Raw genomic sequence first — 7,500 nt, forward strand, 5'->3', positions numbered from 1 at the left:
AAAAAAAAAAAAAAAGAGGAAAATAAACAAACCGACGTTCAAAGGTGTGCCGACAATCGCTTTAAAAAGTAAAGCGATTCTACGCACGGTATCACGTGTCTAATCAATTTTAATTAATCTACCACAGTTCTACGTACGGATTTCTCCTTACACGGGAATTAAAAGAAATAAGATTAATTTTATCTCGGACGACGTATAAATCTATCTCGTACGGTTTTATTTTATATTTTAACGAATATTTTACGAGTCAATTAAACAGATCGTTTTAATCGTCCGATCTAATTAATGGATCAATGAAAATAATAAATAATGAATTAATAATAAATAACGTAATAATAAAATTACACGTGATATATACATTTGAAAATTGATTAGTAAATTAACATTTATTATTTTTAGTACGAATTTTCTTTTTCTTTCTTTCTTTTTTTTTTTTTTTGTCTTTAAGCGTATCTTTTTCTACGTTCTACGAAAACGTCGACTTTTAGATCGCAACATATTCGACAAAAGAACTAGCATATCCGATAGCACTTTCCTATTCGTCGATAGTTCAAAGATTCTTTCAATCGTATCTTCCACGTTTCTGTATTCTCGATGCATAGGATGATAACCAAAAGAGGAAAAGAGGGAACGATATTCAAATCTTCATTCTTATTCTACTAAAATTGGAAGAAGAGCGGATTCGCTGCATTGGAGAACTGAATGTTTCTCTGAATATTCTTTGCAACATATATATATATATGTACGTATCATTTTGTATATATTTCAGATACACAGATATCTACTCCTATCTTACATATACAAAGATAATCTTATAGAAACCATAGAAACTCGGATGTATCAACTAACTTACAAACGTATCACACCTTGTAGATAAATTTTTTTTTTCTTGTTTTTTTCTTTTTGCTTCTCATTCATTTATCTATCGACATTCTTTCAGGTACTTTCTTTTCTTTTCTTTTTTTTCTTTTTTTTTTTTTTTCATTAGATTTAATACATACGACAGAAATTATATGAAATAATATCAAATTATATAAATAATATTAATGGGGAGAGTATGAGTTGTTCGTTCTTCTGCAAATATCTTGACGATAGTCATATCAGGTGCACTGCATATCATACAGTCTTCTTTATGATATTTTTATCAACGTCTAATTCAGCAGGAATGTGGGCTTCGAATCGAGAATCGTATCGCTCGTCTATAGGTGCGATAACAGAGAGAATGAGAGAGAGAGAGAGAGAGAGAGAGAGAGACTCGTTTATTTTTAGATGAATGACGTACACGTTCTCGTTCGCTTGACGATAGCTTCCTTGTCATTTTCACTATCGTTCGATGCGATTTTTTTTGGAGTATATCGTTTCTTTCGATATATCGAATAATCGATTCTATCGGGAGCAAAATATCGAGAGATATTTACTTTTTCTATTTTATCGTAACACTCTTGTTTTTCTTATCTCTCGTACGTGAACGTCCGAAGGAATTTCAATAACGTATAGGCTCTTGTCATGAACGATTATTACGAAATAATAAGAAAAATCTCCTATATGCCTTTCTCCTTTTCAAGGATATATATATATATATATATATAAATTTAAAAAGGTTATACTTTCCGCATTGAACGTTCTAATAAAATCTAAAACATGTTTCTGAGAAATGAGATCGATCGTTTATGAGCGATATATCTATCATATACGGCTTGTAAAGAGACAAGAATTTCGTATTAAACGGTTGACCCTTTCGGTGAACTTTTCTTGAATCGATCATTTTTACGACTCGACGTAATGTCAAACTTTCCTTTAAATTTAGATAACGTTTTGTTCGCACGACTTTTAACAAGCTACGTATAACCATATATTAAAAAAAAAAAAAAAGAAAAAAAAGTAGAATTTAACGATAAAAAATGTATGTATCGATCTCGATAATACGACGAATATATCGCATTAATGATGTTACCTCAATAATTACTTCAAAAATGTGATAAAAAAAAAAGGAAAAAAAAAAAAGGAAGAAAAATAATGAAAATCCTTTTCGAATTAGAAAGGAAAGAATAAAAGAAGAATAATAATTTTTATTTATTTTATCCTTCTTGTGTAATCGCTATATCAGAGAATGCTGCTCAGAAGGGTGTTTGGCCGGCTAACCCCCCACTACCACTACTCGTTCACTCTTTTCCCCCCACTCCGTTCCTCCATAGTACCGTTCTCGGGCGACTTCGGCGGCTCGACGCGAAGTTGGCCGACGCGCAAGCGCTAGCCCCGAACTTCCCCGAGGCAGGTCAGTCGTGCGTGGCCCTTTGCGCGCGTCGCATCTATTTCTTTCGTGGTATATTCGGGGTGCGTTTACGATTCGTATCACTCGTTTCTCTCTCTTTCTCTCTTTCTCTCTCTCTCTTTCTCTCTCATTCTTTCTAATAGCTTTCTTCTCTTCCATCTATTCAAATCGCAAATTTGTCTTATCAATTTCTTACATTAATTTTTCTCTCTTTCCCTTTTTTACTTTCTTGCCTTCTTTCTTTCTTTCCGTGTTTCTTAACCTCTCTCTTTATTTTTTCATTCCTATCCAACGGAGAAGAAAATTATTATCTCTTTTCGTTTCTATCACGTTTCTCGAGTGTCGAGAGAAAAATTATTCTAACTCTACCTCACGCAGGGGGTGCTATATAAAATCGTCGTCGAAAGAGAAGAACAAAAAGAAGAAGAAGGAGAAGGAGAAGAAGAAGGAGAAGGAGAAGAAGAAGGAGAAGGAGAAGAAGAAGCGGAAGAAGAAAGTAAAGTAGAAAAGAAGCAAGTGTTCTCAAGAGAAAGTGAATTATTACAGAATTATCAACGAGAATTAACGTACGATATTAATTACGTATTAAAATTAAAACCTCTTTTGCGTCGCCCGTGTTAATACGCACTTTTGATAAGGGGACTACGAAAGAAATAAACACAAGCGCGAGAAAACGAGGGAAAAAAAAGTTGTGCGTTGTTGTGGTGTTGTGGTGTGTGTTTGTATATATATATATATAAATATATATATATATATATATATATACATGTACGTTCGTCGTGTGCTTCCAACGATACTTTTATCAAACGAGACTTAAACGACGTACGTGTTTATTTTGATTTTATCTTAAAAAAAAAAAAAAAAAAAGAAAAGAAGAAAAGAGATGAGAAAGATCATTCGACTTTAACTGTGATATGTTGATTGGACCGTTGGTGATTTTCAAAGAACGCATAAATATATATATCGTTTATAGTTTTTAATTATTACGTGCACGTGAGTGTATAATTTCAGTGACGAACGAACGAACAAAGCGAGCGAGACTTATTAATTAAGTGATACGTTGTTACAGTTTTGCCGTCCGTATGTTTCTAATAATGTCCATTTGCTAAGCTAAACGACTATCGTCTAATCGTCTATATCTATCTCTATCTTTCTCTATCTATCTATTTATCTCTGTATTTCTTTCTCTTTATTTCTATCTATCTATCTATCTTACTATCTTTCTATCTATCTATCTGTCTGTCTGTCTGTCTGTCTGTCTGTCTATCTATCTATCTATCTATTTGTCTATCTCTATCTGTGTCTCGAGAGGTTCGACTAATGCAAGACTCGTACTACTGCCTTCTCTTGGTCAATCACGTTACGTATTTTCTTCATCCGATCTAACGGCACCGTAGTCTGTATTATCCAGCAACGTCACCCACGCTTTTCTCCGAGGGAAAAAAGGGATCGATATTAACGAGGTAGGCCGATCCGTTTCTTCGAAGATTATTCGATTCTTCTAACTCCAAATAATTTTTATTTTACAATCACCCCTATCCGATCACCCCTATCCTACTATCCTACTCACTCGTTTTTTTTTTTTTTTTTTTTTTTTATTTTATTCTTATATACAATTTTTTTCTCTCTCCTTGTTTCTTTTTCTTTTCGTTTAAATCATAAGAATCGTTCGTAAGTTAGAAGATCGAAATTGTTTCGATAGTCTCGACTTGTCTATTGTATCTATCTATCTATCTATATATATATATATATATATAATACATAAATATATAGTATATGTAATAATAGATAGATCGATTCAACGTTTCTTAAAAGTATTTTCTTTACTAGTAAGAACTTTTTTTTTTCTTTTTTTTTTTTTTTCATTTTTCCCGGAGCATCGATCGAATTTATTATTTATTATATAATTAATCGTTTTTATAATTTCATTCTCGTTATTATTATGAACGATATCACGTTGTATATTTATGTAAGAAATATTGTTGTCCGTGTAAATATTTATTTGAATTTTTAATCGGGGAGAGAAAGAGAGAGAGAGAGAGAGAGAGAGAGAGAGAGATCGTATTGAAAGATTTAATTTAAACGGTGTATTCTTCGTTCGAAAGCAATCATCGATTTAACAGCAGCAGTCCGTTAAAAACCATTGACGATTGTAAGTATTTGTTTGGGTGTCCACTTATCTGCTGTTTCGTTCGTGCCATCGTACACGTGGCCGCTCACGTTATTTGCTATAAGCCGTGGCACACGAGATTATCTCGTTTTTTTTTTATTTTTTTTTATTTTTTTTTTTTTCCTTTGTCCTCCCTCACCTTCTTTCTCTCTCTCTCTCTCTCTCTCTCTTCGTCAAGCAAAAATATCAGCCACGAACGATAGAGATAAAAGTGTAACGCTACGAAGGTTTGTTGTACGAAGCGTATACACCTGTTTCTCGTTTTTATTCTAAGCTATGTTCTAATCGACTATTACGTTTCAAACGATTTACGTATCTACGATCATAAAGGAGTTTAAATCTTAGACACATCGATAGAACGAATTTTCTTTTCTTAGCTTCTTTTTCGTTTATTTTTTTAATTTCGATATACCATTTCGTTATTGCGTACAAATATTTCGATAGTTTCTTCTTCTTCTTCTTTTTTTTTTTTTTTTTTTTTAATCTCTTCTGCTTTTTCGTAATCGAATAATATTATTTTCGACATGAATGTTTATATATATATATATATTAATACTTCAACATAGTGAAACATTTAGGAAATTGAAGATTTATACTTCGTAATATTTTTTTGTTTCTTTCTGTTTTTATTTTCTTTTAAACTCGTATAAGAATATTAATTATTTTATATCATACGTCTACTTAAGAATTTATATATATATATATATATATATATATATATACACAAACATACATATTGTTGAACGTTACGAGATAACGTTCGAATATTTTTTTTATTCAAGCTCTAATCATAGATATATCTTCGATATGTTTACTACAATATAATATCTAAATGTTATCCTTTGCATTCCATTATAGCCCCAAAAAAACAAAAAATATTGATCCTATACGTCGTCGTTCATAGTTTTCAAATCTATGATTGAATACAAATGTATCTTCGTATATATGTGTATGTATATATATATATATATATATATATATATATATATCTGCCTTGGATAAATCTGTTGCTGATAACATTACGCCCGCATTCCTGTTGTAGTTACCACGAGAAGAGAAAACAAACCTCTACTGCCTAGTCGAAGGTCGATCGTACAGTAAAATCATCATTTGAAATCTCTTTTTCGTTACATACACACACGAATATCTTTACATACACATGCACACACATATTTCATCTTTATAAAACACATATAAAACGAAGTCGCTTATTCTGACATTATTTTTTTTTTTTTTTTACTACTATCAAATATTTACATTAAATAATCACTTTCGTTAGATTAAATAACTATCGCAAAGTTATTGCTAACGTTCTAAAGATTAATTATGCACAAAACACACACACACACACATACAATACATATTTATTTAACTCATCTATAATCTTAGAAAATCTTAGAAAAGTTATCAATTGCAGCTATTTTAATTAATAATCTAAAAAGAATTCGTTTAATAAACGTTTCACCTTGTCTTACGAAGCTATAAAAATAAATAATAGTTATGTAAACATAAGATATACGATTACATCATCGATATCATTGTTAGGTTACTTAGTTAGTTACAAGAAGGCCAAGTTTATCCATGAACGTGAAAAGAGAAGTATAAAGGAATTGTACCGTATAAACAAAAGCGGAATTTGCGATTGAACGAGTAGAACTCTCCTCCCTCGCTTTCACTCTCACCCTCATCCATATTACCACCACCACCATTACCATCACCATCACCATCACCATCACCATCACCATCGCCATTACCATTACCATCACCTTCATCACCAGCACTACTATACTCTTTCTCGTCTTCTTCTAACGAAACGACATACTTTACCAATACACTCACTTGGCAAAGCTTCGAAAACTTTACGTGTATACTTTGTGTCGTAAAGACGCATAAACAGTTCTGGAATCTGACCAGAAATCAACGAACATAAGAACGAAATCTTCGAGCATAAGATATTTCCGTCGATGAAGAGAAAATATTTATATCGGTCGAATTAATTAGATTCTTTCGATTTCTTCTTTCTTTCACGGTATTATTATTTTAGATTTGATTATCGTTAATTAAATGCTCATTTTTTATCACTTCATGAAAATTCAATGCAATTAATTTGTTAAATACATTATTATAGCATTATATATATATATATATATGTTATATGTATGTATTTTATCTCACGTACGAAGAATAATGTTTTACGCTTTATTTGCAATTTATTATTATTTATCGTTATATATAATTGGATTAATCTTACTTTCTTTTTTATTGTTTTATTTCTTGTATTTTTATTTTTATTTTTTTTGACAAAATTTCAAAGAGATTTATCAAGTTGAAAGATCAACAAGGTAATCAGATCCTAATTGGATGTACTTTTTCTTTTTCTTTCTTTTTTTTTTTCTTTCTTTCTTTGTATGTTTCTCTTTTGATGCTTCCGAATTACATTGCTTTTCAGAGCGAATTTAAGCTGGCTGAGATTCATCGATGCTATCGCTCGAGTTACATAATCCGAGCGTGTAAACACGACCGATCGAATTACGGTCGTCAACGGTCTAAATCCACGACAGTCCAGGGGTCCGATCGTTTGTTAAGGCGAAACGTCCCCTTTTATCGTCGTCCACGATTCTCACTCTCTCACTCTCTCTCTCTTTCTCTCTTTCTCTTTCTCTCTTTCTCTTTCTCTTTATTTCTCTCTATTTCTCTTGCTTTGGTCTAAGGCGTTTAACAGGACTTTAACTCAAGTCGACGCGATGATCTATCATGTCGTCCGACTTTACATTTCACTTAAGTACATTTTTTCTCTTTTCTTTCTTTACTTCATTTTATTTTATTTTATTTTATTTTATTCTATTCTATTTTTATCCGTCTCGACGTAAAGAAAAATTGAAAATTTCCATCTCGCGTCTGCGCTACAAACATAATGCGAGAGAAAATAATACAATCTGTTTTCTCTTCCCTTCGATTTTCTTTTTTGTTCTCTATATAATTTTTCTTATCTTTTCTTTTTTTTTTCCGCTAATCATAACACAACGATATATTTTCTTGTTTTAAATAATAACAGCGG

At 31.5% G+C, this 7,500-nt stretch overlaps 1 protein-coding gene across 11 annotated transcripts in view; it reads left to right on the top strand.

Annotated features, from left to right (window-relative positions):
- The window catches only part of LOC122633268 (stress-activated protein kinase JNK), a 156,254-nt gene that overhangs the window by 49,473 nt on the left and 99,281 nt on the right, over positions 1 to 7,500 (top strand). For 3 of the 11 annotated variants that reach the window (XM_043820974.1, XM_043820968.1, XM_043820975.1), the window contains exon 1: positions 3,120 to 3,735. The exons of 6 other annotated variants lie outside the window; for them this stretch is intronic. The gene's annotated coding sequence lies outside the window, so the exon portion shown is untranslated. Of the gene's footprint in view, positions 1 to 3,078; positions 3,095 to 3,119; positions 3,736 to 7,500 lie in introns of those variants that run through there. 2 more of the 11 variants (XM_043820973.1, XM_043820972.1) reach the window with 2 other exon arrangements.

This window comes from Vespula pensylvanica, chromosome 12, assembly GCF_014466175.1.
Source record: "Vespula pensylvanica isolate Volc-1 chromosome 12, ASM1446617v1, whole genome shotgun sequence".
Taxonomy (NCBI): Eukaryota; Metazoa; Arthropoda; class Insecta; order Hymenoptera; family Vespidae; genus Vespula; species Vespula pensylvanica.